This window comes from Thalassophryne amazonica, chromosome 17 (assembly GCF_902500255.1).
Source record: "Thalassophryne amazonica chromosome 17, fThaAma1.1, whole genome shotgun sequence".
Lineage (NCBI taxonomy): Eukaryota > Metazoa > Chordata > Actinopteri > Batrachoidiformes > Batrachoididae > Thalassophryne > Thalassophryne amazonica.
The window spans coordinates 41,993,651-42,015,848 of record NC_047119.1 but is presented as its reverse complement, the minus strand read 5'-3'; the positions used below and the strand labels follow the sequence as shown (position 1 = coordinate 42,015,848).

At 39.4% G+C, this 22,198-nt stretch overlaps 1 protein-coding gene and 1 long non-coding RNA gene across 4 annotated transcripts in view; one reads left to right on the top strand and one right to left on the bottom strand.

Annotated features, from left to right (window-relative positions):
* LOC117529580 (cingulin-like protein 1) overlaps positions 1-14,387 on the bottom strand; it is a 97,906-nt gene extending 83,519 nt beyond the window's left edge. For all 3 annotated transcript variants that reach the window (XM_034192406.1, XM_034192409.1, XM_034192407.1), the window contains exon 1: positions 14,344-14,387. The gene's annotated coding sequence lies outside the window, so the exon portion shown is untranslated. The remainder of the gene's footprint in view (positions 1-14,343) is intronic.
* On the top strand, positions 12,067-18,975 carry LOC117529585. The gene is made up of 3 exons (XR_004566044.1): positions 12,067-12,079; positions 12,790-12,794; positions 18,562-18,975. It is a non-coding gene; the product is annotated as an uncharacterized LOC117529585 (long non-coding RNA).
* The last annotated feature ends 3,223 nt before the right edge of the window (positions 18,976-22,198 follow it).

Here is a 22,198-nt window from a genome sequence, read left to right as displayed (position 1 = left end):
TCTGCACAGTATGATTCTAGACATGCCCATTTGTTTCCATAAATCAGACATTTCATCTCATTTCCACAGACTTTTTTGGATCCTCCAAACTGTGACTGTCCAGCGTTGGGACCAGGAGGCAGAGCTGTGGTCTTATACACCTCTCTGCAGCTTCTCTCCCCCTGCCATCCCCTTATTACCCCATCCCCGTAGAGACAGTGCCTGCTCCCAGACCACCAATAACTAGCAAAAATCTATTTAAGCATAAAAATTCAAAAAGAAAAAATAATATAGCACCTTCAATTGCACCACAGACTAAAACAGTTAAATGTGGTCTATTAAACATTAGGTCTCTTTCTTCTAAGTCCCTGTTGGTAAATGATATAATAATTGATCAACGTATTGATTTATTCTGCCTAACAGAAACTTGGTTACAGCAGGATGAATATGTTAGTTTAAATGAGTCAACACCCCCGAGTCACACTAACTGTCAGAATGCTCGTAGCACGGGCCGGGGCGGAGGATTAGCAGCAATCTTCCATTCCAGCTTATTAATTAATCAAAAACCTAGACAGAGCTTTAATTCATTTGAAAGCTTGTCTCTTAGTCTTGTCCATCCAAATTGGAAGTCCCAAAAAACAGTTTTATTTGTTATTATCTATCGTCCACCTGGTCGTTACTGTGAGTTTCTCTGTGAATTTTCAGACCTTTTGTCTGACTTAGTGCTTAGCTCAGATAAGATAATTATAGTGGGCGATTTTAACATCCACACAGATGCTGAGAATGACAGCCTCAACACTGCATTTAATCTATTATTAGACTCTATCGGCTTTGCTCAAAAAGTAAATGAGTCCACCCACCACTTTAATCATATTTTGGATCTTGTTCTGACTTATGGTATGGAAATAGAGGACTTAACAGTATTCCCTGAAAACTCCCTTCTGTCTGATCATTTTTTAATAACATTTACATTTACCCTGATGGACTACCCTGCAGTGGGGAATAAGTTTCATTACACTAGAAGTCTTTCAGAAAGCACTGTAACTAGGTTTAAGGATATGATTCCTTCTTTATGTTCTCTAATGTCATATACCAACACAGAGCAGAGTAGCTACCTAAACTCTGTAAGGGAGATAGAGTATCTCGTCACTAGTTTTACATCCTCATTGAAGACAACTTTGGATGCTGTAGCTCCTCTGAAAAAGAGAGCTTTAAATCAGAAGTGTCTGACTCCGTGGTATAACTCACAAACTCGTAGCTTAAGCAGATAACCCGTAAGTTGGAGAGGAAATGGCGTCTCACTAATTTAGAAGATCTTCACTTAGCCTGGAAAATAGTTTGTTGCTCTATAAGAAAGCCCTCCGTGAAGCCTAGGACATCTTTCTACTCATCACTAATTGAAGAAAATAAGAACAACCCCAGGTTTCTTTTCAGCACTGTAGCCAGGCTGACAAAGAGTCAGAGCTCTATTGAGCTGAGTATTCCATTAACTTTAACTAGTGATGACTTCATGACTTTCTTTGCTAACAAAATTTTGACTATTAGAGAAAAATTACTCATAACCATCCCAAAGATGTATCGTTATCTTTGGCTGCTTTCAGTGATGCCGGTATTTGGTTAGACTCTTTCTCTCCGATTGTTCTGTCTGAGTTATTTTCATTAGTTACTTCATCCAAACCATCAACATGCTTATTAGACCCCATTCCTGCCAGGCTGCTCAAGGAAGTCCTACCATTATTAATGCTTCAATCTTAAATATGATCAATCTATCTTTGTTAGTTGGTTATGTACCACAGGCCTTTAAGGTGGCAGTAATTAAACCATTACTTAAAAAGCCATCACTTGACCCAGCTATCTTAGCTAATTATAGGCCAATCTCCAACCTTCCTTTTCTCTCAAAGATTCTTGAGAGGGTAGTTGTAAAACAGCTAACTGATCACCTGCAGAGGAATGGTCTATTTGAAGAGTTTCAGTCAGGTTTTAGAATTCATCATAGTACAGAAACAGCATTAGTGAAGGTTACAAATGATCTTCTTATGGCTTCGGACAGTGGACTTATCTCTGTGCTTGTTCTGTTGGACCTCAGTGCTGCTTTTGATACTGCTGACCATAAAATTTTATTACAGAGATTAGAGCATGTCATAGGTATTAAGGCACTGTGCCTGCGGTGGTTTTGAATCATATTTGTCTAATAGATTACAGTTTGTTCATGTAAATGGGGAATCTTCTTCACAGACTAAAGTTCATTATGGAGTTCCACAAGGTTCTGGCTAGGACCAATTTTATTCACTTTATACATGCTTCCCTTGGGCAGTATATTAGACGGTATTGCTTAAATTTTCATTGTTACGCAGATGATACCCAGCTTTATCTATCCATGAAGCCAGAGGATACACACCAATTAGCTAAACTGCAGGATTGTCTTGCAGACATAAAGACTGGATGACCTCTAATTTCCTGCTTTTAAACTCGATAAACTGAAGTATTGTACTTGGCCCCACAATCTTAGAAGCATGGTGTCTAACCAGATCGTTACTCTGGATGGCATTTCCCTGATCTCTAGTAATACTGTGAGAAATCTTGGAGTTATTTTTGATCAGGATATGTCATTCAAAGCGCATATTAAACAAATATGTAGGACTGCCTTTTGCATTTACGCAATATCTCTAAATCAGAAGGTCTTGTCTCAGAGTGATGCTGAAAAACTAATTCATGCATTTATTTCCTCTAGGCTGGACTATTGTAATTCATTATTATCAGGTTGTCCTAAAAGTTCCCTAAAAAGCCTTCAGTTGGTTCAGAATGCTGCAGCTAGAGTACTGATGGGGACTAGCAGGAGAGAGAGCATATCTCACCCGTGTTGGCCTCTCTTCATTGGCTTCCTGTTAATTCTAGAATAGAATTTAAAATTCTTCTTCTTACTTATAAGGTTTTGAATAATCAGGTCCCATCCTATCTTAGGGACCTCGTAGTACCATATTACCCCATTAGAGCGCTTCGCTCTCAGACTGCGGGCTTACTTGTAGTTCCTAGGGTTTGTAAGAGTAGAATGGGAGGCAGAGCCTTCAGCTTTCAGGCTCCTCTCCTGTGGAACCAGCTCCCAATTCAGATCAGGGAGACAGACACCCTCTCTACTTTTAAGATTAGGCTTAAAACTTTCCTTTTCGCTAAGGCTTATAGTTAGGGCTGGATCGGGTGACCCTGGACCATCCCTTGGTTATGTTGCTTTAGACGTAGACTGTGGGGGGGTTCCCATGATGCACTGTTTCTTTCTTTTTTTGCTCCGTATGCATCACTCTGCATTTAATTATTAGTGATCGATCTCTGCCCCCCTTCTCAGCATGTCTTTTTCCTGGTTCTTTCCCTCAGCCCCAACCAGTCTCAGCAGAAGACTGCCCCTCCCTGAGCCTGGTTCTGCTGGAGGTTTCTTCCTGTTAAAAGGGAGTTTTTCCTTCCCACTGTGGCCAAGTGCTTGCTCATAGGGGGTTGTTTTGACCGTTGGGGTTTTTCGTGGTTGTTGTATGGCCTTGCCTTGCAATATGGAGCGCCTTGGGGCAACTGTTTGTTGTGATTTGGCGCTATATAAGAAAAAAGTTGATTGATTGACTCTGCGTCATTCTAGTTTCATGCTCAGTGCAGGAGGCATGGCCGACCTGTCAGTCTGTTGTCTGTGTGTTTGAGGCTAAAAGATGAAAAGCAAACCAAGTCATTGAAACAAGTGACTGGATTATTCCAATCAGAAATTTTGGAAGCATAAATGGAATTGATTAATTTATCTTTTTCTCCAGAAATATGAACCTAAAAGTGAAAGTGTACCGATGCCACATTTGTGCTGAATCACTGTCCCTGCATGAGGTCAGACCGCGCTCAAGTTTATACAGAAAATGCCACCAACTTATAAGATGATGTTTCATATAAATTAGTGTAAAATTTCATGGATGAGATGGCCGCAGAATAACGATACTGCATACAATGATTTTAAATTTGTACAGAGTGATGTCTGAGATGCTGTCATTTCCGCAAAAATAAAACAAACTTAAAATGGACAAAATATTGAATGGAGTCTGGGTGCACATATCGCATGACATAAAAACAAAAAACAAAACACTTAATGCGCTGTGCACTAAATTCATCCAAAAAGGAACGATAACACATGTAATCCAATTCATAAACATTTTACGAAAAAAGAAAGTTGCAACCCGGTGACCCAATGAAGCAGTTGAAGATGAGTGAGTGAGCGAAAAAGTTTACATTTACACTTTGTCTCACAGTGCTAACATGTCTGACAGCAGCTCTCTGCTGCTTACAGATTAAAGCTACTATATGTAAAAACCAAACCGTGATGTCTAAACACAAATATGAACAAACCATGACACCCCTTTTATATATATATATATATATATATATATACACATACATACATACATATATACACATACATACACACACACGTCCTAAAATGATGTAACATCCTCAGTTGTGAGTACATTTTAATAGTTATGGCAATGCATCCTTCAATTTGTCACATCCTCCTACACACAAATATTCATCTGTTCATCACAATAGCTTGTTTTCACTCAGTGGTCAATAATTTTGTCCTTGGAAAAAGTAAAACTATTTGAAAAACAACAAAGATTACAGAACAGACAAAAGCATTATTGCAAAGCAGAACAGAGTGGCTATACGCCCAACCATTGGGTCAATAAAGTAAATACGCGAGCATATACACCCAACCACAACCGACCAATGAGTGCGCTTGTAAGATCACTTCCAGTTTCAACGCGGGAGGGAAAAAAGGCGGATATTTTCTCGCCGGCTGCGGGAGGGTTCACAGCCCGCGGAGGAGCTGTGATCTAAAGTGGTTCTGTTTGGCTCATCACACCCAGGGAACTGTGTCGAACTCACACCATCTTACAGCCAACAAGCAGCATTTTGTTCAAAAACTGTTACGTCATTAACAGGCTTCCGTTCAAAATGCTTATGAAGTTTGTCTGTTTTCATGCATTGCGGTGTTTTCGCAGTAATTAAAGATGGCACCATTAAATGTGTCAAACTTACACCACAATAGAGCCTTAAAAAGTGGTGTAAAAAACATAGTTTAGATGCACAAAACGTGTCAAATACATGATCACGGTTGGACAAATAAGATAAAACATTATATTTATCTGCCCAATGGTTGTGCATGTAACATTCAATGTATGACTTATCTGCCCAATGGTTGGGCGTATAGCCTTTTTAACTTTTAAACTTATCTTGTGTTTGAAATTTACTTCTACATGTCAGTATAATGCAAAGCTTTACATAGAAATGACACATTTACCATTTATTTCATTTACGTAGCTTCCTGAAAATATTTTTGTTGACTCTATCCTACATGTGCAGGGGGCGCATAGGATGACATTTTATCGAATCATTTGCAAATATAATTATAAAACCTTGCCCACCAGACTAAAAGACCATACTGGCAGTTTTAAATATTAAAACCTTATGTTTTAGAAAATTTTTGTTTCAGTTTTGTCAGAGAAGAAAAAAACATTGGCCTATCACATTTTTCTTTTACAAACAGTGATGATAGGAGGCCCCATGCTAATGCTTTAGCATGTGTTATGTTAGGCTCACAGTTAGCATGAAAAAACAATCCATCACAGACGAGAAGTAGTCTTATTTACTAACAGCTAATGTGTTGTTGTTTTAAGAAGAGAAAAATAATTACTATATCACACATTAGCCTTTATGAGGTTTATTAGAAAACTAACCGGCAGTTTTATAAAAAAAAAAAAAAATATGGATTTGAATCACGTGCGATTACACCAGACATGCTTGAACCCTCGTGCGCATGCGTGAGTTTTTTCACGCGTGTCGGTGACATCATCCGCCTGTGGGCAGGCTTTGAGTGAGCACTGGTCCAGCCCTCTCGGCTGAAATCCTTTGTCTGCGAAGCTGCTGGAGACGGCGCGCGTTGCTTTATCAAAATTTTTTCGGGACCTGTGAAGGATATCCGAGTGGACACTATTCGAGAAATTCTGCTGGTTCTGCGGGCAAATTCACCGAGTCGGTTCCGTGACGACGACGCAAATCCGTCTGCGCCGCGACAGCAAAAACACCTCCGTGTTGAAAACCATTTGTAAAATTGAAGCAGTTTTTGATGGCTTTCAACGAGTATCTGAGAAATTGTTTAACAGTTGGGCATGTTCCAACTTGTCCGTTAAGGTTTCCAATGGAAGTGTTTTTCCTGTCGCGACCCCCCGCGGTCGGGTCCGGCCCAACATGCGAATCTGCCCGCATGTTCTTTCATTACAAAATCTGCTTTAACAGTGGAATGTCCGCATAAACTCCTCATGCCGACTTCTTCTGAAACTTCTCTGTTCTCTGACGACGACCTGGGTGAACAGAGCCTGAAATGTGGAAGTTTTCAGCTTGAAACAGAGAGATGACGCTGCCTCTGAGCGCAGATCGCCGTCAGGCGCCGTGGGCCGTCCTTAAAGCGACACTTACAGACCAAAATCTCTCATCAGCCGTTAAAATTTTTACCGAAAACCAGCTGAATTTATCGAATGGTGTCCACTCAGTTGTGCCTTACAGTTTTGAAAAAATTTTGATCAAACAAAGCAGCAGTCTCTGAGCCATTCCTAAACAATGGAAAAAAAAAAAAAAATCGACGAGAGGGTGGGCGACTCCTCACTCAAAGACAGCCCACTTGCGAATGACGTAACCGACAAGCATGACAAAAACTCTCGCATGCCCACGAGGGTTCAAGCATGTCTGATGTAATCACACGTGATTCAAATCCATATGGTTTTTGAAAAAAAAAATAATAAGGTTGGATACTTTTCTAATAGACCTCGTACTATACAGAGTGATGAGTCATCGCTCATTATGCTAATGAAGGTAGGCACTTTACTAAGATCTAACATTTTGTCATTTTAATAACAAAAGAAAAGTCATTGGTGTATAACACACTATCCATTAGCATACATAGTGATGAGTCATAGCGGCCCACATGCTAATGCTTTAGCATGTAGTTTATCTGGACTGAAAACACAATGTATCTCAAATAGTAAGTAATCTATATTTAGCAAAGCTAATGGGTTATCAGTTGTTTTAACAGACCCCTTTCCATTCTGAGCATGGTTACCCATGATTCCTAGTGCACTTCCATATTGTCAGACAGAAAACATAAAAGTAGAGTGAGCGGATGTGGACCATGAAGCGGCAGTTATCGGTACAGCGAGACAATGGTTAATTTATGCGTGGTGTTCGAGTGTACAAGCCATGGAAATGCAGCCAAAAGGTCACTAAGATTTTTGATATCCTGAAAGTCATCACAGATCAAGGATTTCTGTGGTTAGTTCAGGTCAACAGAGCTAACTGCATTACAAAGTGTGCTCTGAACATTTGTGTAAGTGTTTTTGGTGGATAATTCTGGGTTGAGTAAAGTAATTAATTTGCAAAACTTTAGTTGTGGTTGTGAGTTGATAATGCGATGAGGCGTTGTGGTTGGGGGTCGATGTTTCTGTGATGTGATGTGATGTGACTTGCAACCCATTGAAAAACTCATCACTTTCAAACTTTTAAATATTTTTGTCATGACAAAACATAATGTCCAAGCTCCAGTCATGAGCTTCTACCTTGTAAGGATCGATGCCATCAAACACCTTCAGCTTCTCCTTGTAGCGAGTAAATGTTGCTTAATCCAATGAATCGCTGTAGCATTTGATGGGGTCATCAAAACGGAGGCATTTAGTGTTTTTAAAATATATTTTGAATGTTCCTGCTTGGGCAGTCTGCAGTGGGTTACCCGACAAAATGATGCTGTGCGATGCATCACAGTTAATGAAAAGGGGTCTATAAAAGAAGACATCATTTGGAAGGTGTGTCCATGGCATGTTGGCAGAGAAATGCACTCCACCAGCTGCCGCTTTAGTTAAAGATGCCTTGATAATTGTGTTTCAGAGCACATTTAGAGGCTAAAGTGTAATTTATTGAAAGTAAAGCTCAGACAAATACTAAATATCCCCTTAACAACACAGATATATATTTTTAATTTTCTTGCAGGATTTTTCCCACTGTGGCCTATTTACAGACTGAAGGACACCAGATGCCATCCTGAGACGTTCCTCATACCAAGTCAGTTGTCACATGAATAGTAAGAAATTAATGCAGGCCAACAATAGATGACTTCTTCAGTATGACAGCCAGGTGGTGGCAGATAATTACAGGTTTTCTAGAAGAAGCTCATGTTCCTGTCATAAAGCAGACATGCTCCACCCACCTGGACAGCCACACCCCAAACACTGCCTGACCCCCTCCATGATTTGACCAGTCTGTGGATTTGACCAGAGCTGAGGTGTCCAAATTCAACACTGCTTTTATTTCTCCAAGCAAGCAGGTTATGTTTTCTGCATCTGTTTCTTAGTTTATAGGCAGTACATCTCAAGAAAATAGAAAACTAAAGGGTGTTTTTTTTGTTTGGTTGGTTTTTTTGCTGATTGTGGTTTAATCTGTCACCGTCATTTTTTTTTTTTTTTGAGATGTCTGCGATAACTTACTGCAAACAAAAGGATCAGAATTGCACCTCGAGAAAGAACGAAGGCAAACACATACATGTTTTTCTTCTTAAAACCTCCTGACAGCTGTCAGAGACAACACCCTGAACAATAAGTCACCATGCAGCAATCGAGAGACGCCACAAAACCACAATGCACAATGTATGCGTGTCTCTGAAAACATTCCACTGATCTGCTCACACTCTGTTCAGAATACAGTTTGCCGAAGACAACTGATAAAACATATGAAAACTGAAAATTTTAGTCAGCAATGTTAAGTATACAACCCCTGGCAAAAATTATGGAATCACCGGCCTCGGAGGATGTTCATTCAGTTGTTTAATTTTGTATTTTTGTAATTTTTGTAAAAAAAAAAAGCAGATCACAGACATGACACAAAACTAAAGTCATTTCAAATGGCAACTTTCTGGCTTTAAGAAACACTATAAGAAATCAAGAAAAAAAGATTGTGGCAGTCAGTAACGGTTACTTTTTTAGACCAAGCAGAGGAAAAAAATATGGACTCACTCAATTCTGAGGAAAAAATTATGGAATCACCCTGTAAATTTTCATCCCCAAAACTAACACCTGCATCATATCAGATCTGCTCGTTAGTCTGCATCTAAAAAGGAGTGAACACACCTTGGAGAGCTGTTGCACCAAGTGGACTGACATGAATCATGGCTCCAACACGAGAGATGTCAGTTGAAACAAAGGAGAGGATTATCAAACTCTTAAAAGAGAGTAAATCATCACACAATGTTGCAAAAGATGTTGGTTGTTCACAGTCAGCTGTGTCTAAACTCTGGACCAAATACAAACAACATGGGAAGGTTGTTAAAGGCAAACATACTGGTAGACCAAGGAAGACATCAAAGCATCAAGACAGAAAACTTAAAGCAATATGTCTCAAAAATCGAAAAATGTACAACAAAACAAATGAGGAACGAATGGGAGGAAACTGGAGTCAACGTCTGTGACCGAACTGTAAGAAACCGCCTAAAGGAAATGGGATTTCCATACAGAAAAGCTAAACGAAAGGCATCATTAACACCTAAACAGAAAAAAACAAGGTTACAATGGGCTAAGGAAAAGCAATTGTGGACTGTGGATGACTGGATGAAAGTCATATTCAGTGATGAATCTCGAATCTGCATTGGGCAAGGTGATGATGCTGGAACTTTTGTTTGGTGCCTTTCCAATGAGATTTATAAAGATGACTGCCTGAAGAGAACATGTAAATTTCCACAGTCATTGATGATATGGGGCTGCATGTCAGGTAAAAGCACTGGGGAGATGGCTGTCATTACATCATCAATAAATGCACAAGTTTATGTTGATATTTTGGACAATTGAAAGGATGTTTGGGGATGATGAAATCATTTTTCAAGATGATAATGCATCTTGCCATAGAGCAAAAACTGCAAAAACATTCCTTGCAAAAAGACACATAGGGTCAATGTCATGGCATAGGGTCAATGTCATGGCATAGGGTCAATGTCAATGAGCAGATCTGATTTGATGCAGGTGTTAATTTGGGGGATGAAAATTTACAGGGTGATTCCATAATTTTTTCCTCAGAATTGAGTGATTCCATATTTTTTTCTGATGATGGGGCACTTAGCCTTTGACCAGTTTGTCTAATTGGTCCAACTGGGAATAACATGATCATCTGGTTGAAGGTACCTAAGCTGGGTCCTGGTCTAAACTATACCAGTGTAGTCAGTGGGGCTTTAGGTCACTTTAGGTCAGGGGTCACCAGTCCTGCTCCTGGAGTCCACCAGCCCTGCATGTTTTCTATGTGTGCCTGCCGCAACAATTGCTATGCTAATTAGTCAAGTCTGGCATATTCCAGCTCTTGATTGGCTGAACACACCTGAACTAGTTAATTAGCAGAAGGTGGAAAAGGGTAAGTTGGCAAACATGTAGAGCAGGTAATTTCCAAGTTCCTTCCACTTTTTGCTTCTCCAAATATGGCAAAGATCCTTCCTGTCAAAACTTCAGATGTACATACTGACTGTGGGACAAGCGGGCTTTGAACACTCGACCTTCTTACTGAGAACTAAGAGCACTACTACAGCGTCACTTTGGCTGTTGACGAAATCATTCAAATTCTTGATAACTTTCTTGACGTCAGTGAACTTTGACATGAATGCGTATTTTTGTGGGACTGCTGACCTCTGAGGTGACCTCTGAGATGAAAGAAGAGCCTAGCTTAGCCATGTCACGTTATCAAACGTTTCCCTCCGGATCTATGAGCTGTTCTACAAACACACTGATGGGAGTTTGCTGTCAATTGTAAGACAAGTCTGGTTCATACTAAACACAATCTCATAATTAACCTATTGCAGGGTTGGTTAGCAATGCTGCTAACTAGCTAGCCTGTCTGTATGCTAGTTTAGCAGACAGCTACCATCGCTCAAAAACAAACAAAGGGCTGTTGAAATTTGTCAATTTTGGTAGTCATCAGTGACATCAGTGTAGACAGACGTCTTACATTAGTCATTTATATCAGACTGCTGTCCAGTTGGTGAGTTTACAAAATAAATGAACCTAATTTAACAAATCAATTTCCTTAAAAATTGCCAGAAGACAATGAAGTGCAACCAACTGCTCGAGGAGATCAAAACAGTAAATATCAGACAAATCAGAATATAAACAGCAACATTTACAACCTATAATCTCATATTATGTAATCTGTCACATCACCAAAATAACTCAAATTTGTTTAATTGCAGTGGCCACCACAGGCTTTTATTTGTTTTTCTTGTGACAACCAATCATTGTTTAATAAAAAGAAAGTCCAGGCTTCTTCATGCAAAAAAAAAAAGTTATGTTTAATGTTCAGAATCACTTTGGGATTATGACCAGGTGCTGTAAGCGGCCATATCCAGTGTTCAACAAAACTGTTTTGGATCCTGACTGACCATCCAGATGGTTTTTAATCTCAAAGTGAAAATAAAACATGATCTTAATTAAATATAATGGATTATTTTAACTATTCAACACAACTAACAAAACTAAATCATTACTTTTGCAGCAGCTCATCTTCAGACAGGTCAGGGACCAATGAAATATCACTGATGAAAAAATGTAGAGTAAGGCAGTGTGAAGCAGGTCATCCTCAAAAACTGACCAAACTGCACCACAGAGACAAGTGAGGGAAGCCACCAAGACACCCATCACAACTCTGCAGGAGCTTCAGTGGCTGTGGCAAAGGCATGTCTACTTTGTACAGATGCTGCACTCCTCATCAAACACCTACAGAAGATCAGAGTCCAAAATCCTCTCAGCTGTCGCCGTTGTTGTTGTTATCTCCACCAATAATGAACCAATAACGGGACTATATAGATTCACATGGAATCTGTAGAAACAGCATTCCCGTTTCCACCCATCTGAAATAAAGATAAAGTCTTTTTTCTGGAATGTTCTTATCAGAATAATGTGCAGAGTCCAGCTGGACTCGCCCTTTGAAATGGCACGGAGAATATAAACACTAAATATCTCATCACCATGACAAAAACAGCTTCCAGACATCGTTTAAAAAGCAGCAGGTTTGATCCTGGTTCAAGTGCTGAGAACTGAAGATGAGAACTGGATCTTAAACAACAAAAACAGCCAACAACAGTCACGTTATTTTTTCTCTTTGCTACTTCTTCAGCCTCTCTGGAATTTTGTCATCATGATACATCTGAGTCATGCAAGTGTTAAAGCATAACAAACTAAAACTGCAAACCTAAAATATCTCAACGGTTTTTCTTTTTGTTTTTTTTTGTTGTTGTTGTTATTGTTTATTTTTTTGGGGGGGGGGGAGGGGTCCATAACAGTCAGTGTTTTGTAATTTTTCTCAAAAGTAACCCTAAAATATTTGAATAGTCACAACAATCAGTAGATTGCTTCACTGGGATGATTTAAACCTGCAAGTCAGCAAAACAACAAAAGCCACAAACTAAAAAATAAATCTGCACTGTGCTGTTGTGAAACCCACATACTGCGTTCATATTTTTTAAAAATTTTATCTGTAAATTCACATCGGCCATCACAACAGAAGCTAACCTGGTCCAAAATGGAGGCCGTGCTTAGCTAACCACGTGTCAAGTCCCCAAATCACATAGATAAAGTTCACAGTTAGATACAAATACAAACACATTCTTTTCAAATAATGAACTTATATTATTAAGCTCGCTAACCTGATCTAGTCACTGTGTCCGCTCAGCAGCTTCATTAACATATAGCCAACCTGGAAATTAGGGGAGTAAGCTAGTTGTTGTGAAACTCAGATACGCTGCATTCAGAACCCTCAGAAGTTCAGAGATTCCAACCTCTAGCTTGGGGGAAAAATGCCTTTAATGGTACATTGGGCCAGAATTTCTACTTGGAATCTCGTGAGGAAATGGAGCAACCAGAGGTAAGCAAATAAGCATGGCAGTCATGGGGGCCCCCTTTACAACTAGAGAGACAACGATGTTAAAAATGCATTTTTAAATGTATTTTTCACAAGACAATACTGCTATATGTCATATATTCACATTCTACGTAGATAGTGAAGTTAGCAGCATCACACATAAGCAAAAACATCTTTGAGGATTTCATTTAGCCCAAAAGACATTAGCCTAGCTCTACTGTAGTATAGGCTATAGTTGATGACTCAAATTACTGACATCATCTCATGAACATGCTTTTTCCAGAAGTAGGGTTTTTTTTTTTTATGGAAGTGGCTATCTGTACATAGCGGTAATAATAATTCCAAATTCTATTTGTACGTAGCGCAGCCTTGTTATGGTAAGGGCTTATGGTTAGGGTTAACGTAGTTTAGGAATCTACTTCTCAATAGCAAATACATGTACAGGTATGTAGCCTCATAATAATATGATATTGATCAATGAGAGAGACACTATGCACAAACAGAAATTCACTGTATGAATACGGCTACCCACTACCTTTTTTATGTCAGATCTTTCCAAAAGTCTAAGGGTTCTAAACACAGCAATATTTGTAAATGCGGATTAGCTTCACTGGAACAATCCAAGACCTTAAACCCTGAATTCTTGACTTTAAACAGCTCTGAATAAAAGCAGAATAATTTTTGTACATTTGAGATTAGCTAACTGCTTTGGTCAGCTGTCAAAAACAACTACATATCTGGACTTTGTGCAATAAATGTGGAACTTTTGGGACAAAAAAAACCCCAACTTTTTTTTGTTTGTGAACATAATTAGTCAATGGATGCATGAATAATCTACAGGTTAATCAATCATAAAAGTAATTGTAAAGTACAAGAATAGCTACTAAATTTCACCAAATTCATCTACATATGGTTCTATAAAATGAATTTACTGGAGCTTCAAGTTCATCTAAGTAGAGTCTCTGTCATCCAGTAATATAATTATATTTTGAATTAACCTGAGTGAATTTAATTGAAAACTTTAATTTATTGATCACATAAAATTTTGTAACCGATTAATAACTTCATCAACTTCAAAACTTGTTGGAAACTGTACAATACTTGACGTCAAACTGTTCTGAAATTCTAAATATTGACTTTTCAGTTTGTCAATGTGAACGTTTGTTCCTGTTCTGTTTCAACTGTTTAAAAAAAAAAAAAAAAAAAAAAAAAAGCCTTAAACCAGATTTACATGAGAATCCGTCTGATTTTAAGTTGATTTAAAAGCTGCTGGCGACAAACCGGTTTAAAGTAGAAACCTAAACCAACACTGAAACTGAACTTAAACAGAATGAACCGGTTTTACTCTCCACATAAAAGTAATCAAAGTGTCGCTGTTCACTGAAGCTGAAAGTTAAAGGAGTTTCTTCTTACCTGAGTGTCTCTGATCACGAACAGACAGACTGACAGACACAGACTGACTGACTGACTGACTGCGGTCCGCAGGTGAGCGCGCGCTGCTCTGGTGGGCGGGGCCACGGCTGCACCTGTACTGATGTATGTTACGTCACCTGGTGGCCGGAGGGAAGAATGAAGGGAAGAAAAAAAAAATACCTGGCGGGAATCCAAAGAGAAAGTTTGAAGAAACTCGTGAACCTCCCTCTGTGTCCATGTTTGGAGATCTGACTGTTACCCAAACCGAACAGGTATTTCAGGAACGTTTCTCCTCCCGAGGACATTTTCACTCAGTGTCACACAGCAAACTATCGAATCTATCTATCTATCTATCTATCTATCTATCTATCTATCTATCTATCTATCTATCTATCTATCTATCTATCTATCTATCTATCTATCTATCTATCTATCTATCTATCTATCAAAAAAGTACCTAACTCCAGTCCCTGAATACTTACAGAAGAACAATAAGTCCAGAGGACTGGACAGTGGTGGGTTTAGTGACGGTCCTTGTCAGTCCAGAGGACCGCACAGTTCACTGAGGGTCCTAATCAGTTTAGAGGACTGGACACTCACAGGTTTACTGAGGGTCCTAGTCGATTCAGAGAACGGGACAGTGGTGGGTTTAGTGACGGTCCTCGTCAGTCCAGAGGGCCGGACAGTCATAGATTTACTGAGGGCCCTAGTTGATTCAGAGAACCGGACAGTGGTGGGTTTAGTGACGGTCCTCGTCAGTCCAGAGGGCCGGACAGTCATAGATTTACTGACGGCCCTAGTCGATTCAGAGAACCGGACAGTGGTGGGTTTAGTGACGGTCCTCGTCAGTCCAGAGGGCCGGACATTCATAGGTTTACTGAGGGTCCTAGTCAATTCAGAGGACCAGACACTGGTGGGTTTAGTGACGGTCCTTGTCAGTCCAGAGGGCCAGACAGTCAAATGTTTACTGAGGGTCCTAGTCAATTCAGAGGACCGAACAGTGACAGGTTCACTGACAGTTCTCTTTGACGTGGTGTTGGTAGATTTGCCGGCTGTCACAGGTGTTGAACTGAAATGCAGAGCATGTCTGTTTTGGATAACACCGGAGCCACGCCTTGCATTCCTGGGCGTGGGACCACACCCACTTAGCAGGTTTGTGTGAGGACTCATCGCTGCTTGTCCACCTTTGTGCTGACTATATGTCATTAAAACGTTTTGTCCTTTTGTTACAAAATGACACGGACATGAACCTGTCAGAGTTTAGATCAGCCTGAAGCTGTCAGTTTCAGGAAAACATTTGGACATTTGAACTGATGAAGTTTCAGTTCAGGTAGTAGGTTGTCCATGAGCCAAAGGGTGGGTAACTTGATTTTCAAGGAACACTGACCCCCAAACTGTTTTACATTGAGACACCTCAGAAGAATGAAGCAACAGCTGTCCATGAGCTCCGTCGGGTTAAATTTTCTATAATTCCATTTTTTTTTCTTCCAGTGTGCTAGTTCATGAAAACACTTTGGTGCAGCAAATCAACCAATAAATGTTTATTTAGCCTATGCAATATCCCATACTAGAGTGCATTTATGTCTGCCACCTGCTGGACACTGAGCACACTGCATTCTCCACCCACTGGCCCCATCTTCACGTTAGCATCAGCATACAACTTCTGCTAGCAATAGTGAGGACAAATAAAGGAGGAAATGTGCAACAGAATGATAAAGTAAAACAGTAATTAAAGAAAAGCTAAAGCTGGAACTAAAAGAATGACTAGAAGCTGTGGTTGGTGAACTTTTCGTTGGTACTGTGAATTAGTGACAACAAATGTAAAACCTGTTTTGTGTATGTTCAAATGTACATTTAAACGTTGCCTGTAATCTACACAAAATATTACACTGGTTATGATTTTGTACAACTGACAGGTTTAGATAAGGTCAGTTAATTAGTCTTGAGGAATAGATCTAAATGTTGAAGAATCTCAGCATTAAGACTATATCAGCATTTTAACATTGCAATAAAAAAAAAAAAAAGACAGCAACACTATAAGCTGAAGTGGTGATTTAAATGAATGACTGGACAGAACCAAAGTTCGGACAAAGTCACCTTTTGTCAGAACATTTATCACAAATCATTCTGAGGCTTTGTGCTGCTTTCATGTGTTCCTCTGGAAAATGGAGTTATCTGTTGTAACCTGCACCCAGACTGACATGAAAATCCTTGATGAGTCACCAGGATCAATCCTGGTCTGATTAAAATTGAGGTAACCCCTTCCGATTAAGAGCTACTTCTCCTGAAGTTGTGATGTTATGTTCAACTTATTTGAGCCAATTCTTTCACAGGGAAAGCAAATCACAGTTCTTACAAAATAGTTTTCATGTGTATGGAATTTTTTATCTACATTTAATACGTATTTTATAGTCATCTCCATACATATTAAATGGACTGAATTTATATAGCACTTTTCTATCTGAAACAGAAGCTCAACGCGCTTTACAATGAAGCCTCACATTCACACATACTGATGTCAGACTGCCGCCATGCAAGGGCACTCACTACACTGGCAGCAACTTGTGGATTAAGGACTGTCCCCAAGGGCCCTTAGTGATTTTCCTGGTCTGGTTGGGGTTTAAACTGGGGATCCTCCGGTCTGAAGCCCACTACTTAACCACTAGACCATCATCTCCCATATATCAGAACAAGGAGACTTTTTTTTGTAATTTTGCTTCCGTATAAAACACAATGGCTTCGAAAAGAAACAGTCACCATGTTCTTATCGTAAAGATTTTTAGCTTTGACTTTCAGCCATAGTAGTTTATAATTTAATGGTCGAAATAAAGTCCAAGAAAATGTTTGTATTCATCCCAACTGGTCTCAAGAAAACACGTTGTAAAAGTCAGGAATTATGGAAACAATAATCCTTATATTTAAAACTGAAAGTCAATCTAATAACGCAATTCTATCAATAATTAAGGAATACGGTGTGATCCTGTCTGGTAAGTTTGTCTTTCAAAATCTGAGTGACCCTGCAAGAAAGAGACTGGTGAGGGAAGCCACCAAGACACCATGACAACAGAATGTTATAAGCTTCTGTGGGTGAAAGTCATACTCAAAGCTGAAAATCAACATGATAAGGACATATTGATTGTTTCTTTTTAAATCCATTGTGTACACAGGCAAAATTACAAAAAAAACAAAAAACAGTCTCCCTGTTCCAGTATTTATGGAGCTGAGTGTATATTAGTTTAAATCCAAACATTGGCACGGTGGGACATCTGGTCTTGTTCAGGCAGGTTGATGTAAAGTTGGTCTTTTGTCTGAATGCAATTTATGAAGACTGTTCAACACTGTCAGGAAAAGAAAGGACAAAAACAGAAGTTTTGAATTCAACTCATTATTGCAGTAAAACTGGTACAGAGTAACAGATTACAACGCTCATGGCACAGTCACCAAAAAAGAGAAATCAGGCGTGTATGTACAACAACGAGGGAAAACAAACATCAGGGGAACAGAAAAATGAAAATACTGGAATCCTGGAGATGATTATACAACAAAGAGAAAAATATGAAATGAAGCATCACAAAAAAATATTTAAAAAACACATTTAGCACTTACACCGACAGATTCAATCTTCGTGTTTCACCTAGGTCCAATTCAAAGCAGCTTTTCCTTTTCATGAAAAGCTGCTTGATGGCAAACACTAAAAACAAGTGACTGAAACTGCCTCGCACAATTTGACATCCTTTTTGGGGAAATAGCTGTTACGATTGTTTGCTGACAATTTGACGATTTATATTTGTGACCATCCAATTTCTCACAAAATGTAGATTCATTTCAAACCAGGTGATTTTAGTTTTACCAAATTAACCAGTGTTGAAAAAAATGCACATCAGAACAGGCTGATGGCATAAACACGGTCACCAGGGGGCATTCAAACAAGCTGAATTATGGGCACCTTTGTTCACATTTTTTTTATAATTCACATAATTATTAATTCCCTTTTACAGAAATAAATCACAACTACAAATAGCAGAATTCTAACAAATGTTTATCTCAGTATAACTCATTTCTTTGAGGTGATAACAAAACTGATGTACTTTAGATGAATAAAAAAAATGTATGTTTCTGTTACACTCATTCATGGAGTTGAGGTCAAAATAGTGGGCGGGATTAATGAACAACTAAGCAAAGTACAGACCATAGAGATAAACAAATAATGCAGCGTAGTTTTTCTTCATAGGGCAGTTTCAATCAACGTCAATTTAATGTATGACTTCTTTTGTAAAGCAACGAAGGTGAAGTTTTCTACATGTCACCCCCTAGTGTTTGGCATATTTTTTCCACAAGTTGTTGAAGTTCTGAAATGTCTAAATGTTTGCATGTCCCGTTTCCACAGTTAACTTATTCAATATTCTGTTTTAAATTAATGTTTGTATTTGCACCTTCAATGAGAACAAAATGAGGAGTTATTTAACATTTTACCATGTTTTTCCTGTCAGAGTCATTTTAATTTAGCATCTGTATGTAAATTGCACCGTCGCTCATGGGAACGATTCAAACACTTTGATTCAGACTTTAGATGGTCAACAAACAAACACATACAAACAAAGTGTTGGACAAACACTCCAAAAAAAGTTCACTATCGTCGTTAGCTGGCAAGTCGTCGCCCCGCAGAAACCCCACAAAAACTATTTACACAATCCGCTACCCAAACAAACAAAATGAAAAATGGTCATGAGAAATAAACATCATATAATGACTTTGTCCTGTCAAACCTTTAAAGTGTTGCCTCAGTTATACACATAATAAAAACAAAAACTAAGAAATGACTTTGGAACTTTTGATTTCACTACATTTTCAATGTGACACTTTTTTTCCACACACTGAATTTTACTTTTTCATCTTAAAAAAACTGATACAACATATTTTCTAAAACACAAAATAACAACAGTCTACATGTAAAAATATAACTTTTACATACACAATTTCAAAATAATGGTTAAGTTTGTCATTTTGTTGCATACAATTTACAAACATCTGTGTTGTTGCTTCAAAACAGCGAACGATGGAACGCCGTCCCATTTTGTCCTGCACAGGATGCCGTAGTAGTCAGAGGGCGTTGCGACAGCAACAACAGAGAACATGACAAAGTCTGTGAGAATGCGTAACACTGAGGGGCCGCTTCAACTTCCGCGACTTCAGTCTTTGAGAAAATAATTCAGTCTCAAGCAAACACTGAAAAATGAAATTATAACACCAAAAAAAGGCACCCTCCACTTATAATTATATATAATTTTTTTGTTTGTTTGTTTGTTTTACATTTATATATAGATTGATTTATTCAAATAGATATTTTTCCAGTTAGCGTGCCGTCCTGTATGTTAGCTAAGATTAAAACCGCTTTAAAATGCCGACCGACAGTTCAAAACGCTGCCGGATGGAATCTTTTTTTTGGGGGGGGGGGAGGGGTCGTGTTTTGTAGTTTGTGATTTTTATTTTAGTTTTTATTTTTCATTTTTTAAATAATAGACAAAAACAGACAAAAAAGTGATAAGCTAAACAATTCTTAAAAAAAGAGAATAGAAAGAAACCATTTTACAACAAACAACCACACTTTGAAGACTATGTGGGCTTAAAGACAAGCCGATCAAATACAGATAAAAAGCCGATAAGCTATAATACAAGAAGGGACGCTTGACAGGGCTGAGGCTTCAAAGAGAAAGTTGTGGGTTAGGGGTTACGGGGGGGGTCACTGGGGTCATACGGGCGGGTCCCATGATGCGGACTCAAGCGACTGTCTCATTGGCTGAAAGCAAAAAAACAAAACAAAAACAAAAAACACGGTCTACTTACATATCAGCATACAGTACATTAAATACAGTTTTTTAAAATCCAAAAAATACTTCTTTTTTTTTTTCTTTTTAGCTTTTTTTAAATTCCCAGGTCTGGTAAAAAAACCTGACTGCATAGAACCTAACCACTAAGAACAGGTTTCCCTAAGCTTGCATTCTATTAATGTCCAGGCGAATGTTGTCCTCTGGCGAATGATATGAACTCTAAAAAGGCACATCGGTTCAGGTGTGAAGGTTCAGATTGCATCTGTGGGACCGCCGGGGGGAGGGTGTGGGGGGTACTGGTTCTGGTTTCAGGTGAATAAGGCTCGGGTCAGCAGAGAACACAGAACCAGGTCTGGGCTGAGGAGGATTTAAGACCTGGTCAATGGTCACTGGAGGCTTTCTGATTGACTTTAAAATCGGAAAACTCATATTCTGGCACCAACGCAACGTGACCAAGATGAATAAGGAATGGATGTTGGCTCGCACATCGACTTTGGGGTAGATGGTTCAATCTGTTGCCATGACAACATGTTAGCACTACAGTATCATAAGGAGAGTTAAGTGTCAAAATCCAACCCCTCATCCACATTATGACACCTGGGTAACAGATCAAGTTACCCAGGGTGCCTGTCGGGGTGAAATATGGTGGGGACCTTGTGTGGCCCGTGGCTGCTATGGTAATCATGAAGGCCCGACAGGAACTTTGAACACGATATAGCTAATGGGGCTCTGGTGAAACAAGGAGTCCTCAAAGGCGGATCAGGTGGAGGAGGTGATGGCTTGTAATGCAACGGCTGTGATGGTGGATGAAGGCTGCGTCAGGTCCTCAGACCCTGATCATCTGGGATTTCCCAGCCATTGGACCAGGCTAAGGATCTGTTATGGACCCTGTGTTTGTCAGCGTGCAGCAACATTCACAAACTAAACAAACCCTACACAGGCATCTCTTGATGGAAGTTGGATATAGAATTCCACCATCCTGTGCAGGAATCGACTAAGAGACCGTCTTTCTTCTCACGACAGAGCAGAGTTGGAAAACCTGCCCACAGATCTGATCAAAATTATCCTGTTTTTTTTTCCCCACTGCCAATCATCTAGAATACAAAAGCATCAAGTTTTCTTCTTTTGGCCTCCAAGATGTTTTGCTGTCTCATAAAAGGCAAGGAACAGGAAACAGAATGAAACAAATGAGTCGCGCTGTTTATCATGGCTGCTGGACAATGACGTCAGTCAGAAAGCCTCATCGGGTGGACATTCAGGGCGGGGTCAGAGTTTTCAGGGAGATGTCAGACCAGGAATCGTGGGACTCTAATGAATCAAACACAGGAATGCTTCGACTGGCCACTGCTCGGTCCCCAGGAGTAAACGGCGGCAATGTCCTCATCCCGTTTTTAAGTGGCAGCGTTGTCATGACAATGAATTTCTGTCCTGATCAACTCCCCAATGTCAGATCTTCGGAGCGCTGGGAGAACTCGATTCAAGCAGCGCGATGGTGATTCAGGGAATGTGCTGATTGTGGAATAGATTTCAGAATCCAGCGCTTGTCCAACTTGCCTGACCTGTGACCCTGGATTAGCATGATCTCTGGCAGCTCGCCGCAAATCTACGATTATGACATTTTCTAATTTTAGCCGCCCACCCCACCTGAAAGAAAACCCATTGAGGCTGCAGCCACGTTGCTTTTCCCTCTGCATGTTGTCCACATCTGATTTTTGTCCCGCCTCTCGCCATCTTTCCGCTCTCAAACTAACAAATGATTATTATGTAACTAAGCTAACTGGGTTCCTTCTTCTATTTGAGTGATTTTCATAACAGCTTTTCTCATCATAACAGTGATCATTGTGATATATTCCAATTTTACGAAAATTCAACAACAAAACAAGTAAAGTGAATAAAGCGGTAAAGCGATATTGCGATGCGATATTTTTCTAACCCAGTTAGCTCAGCTAGTTAGCGTGTAGCTGAATAAAAAAATAAGTCTGTTGAATTCATTTTTAAAAACAACGTATTGTGTTAATGTGCTGATT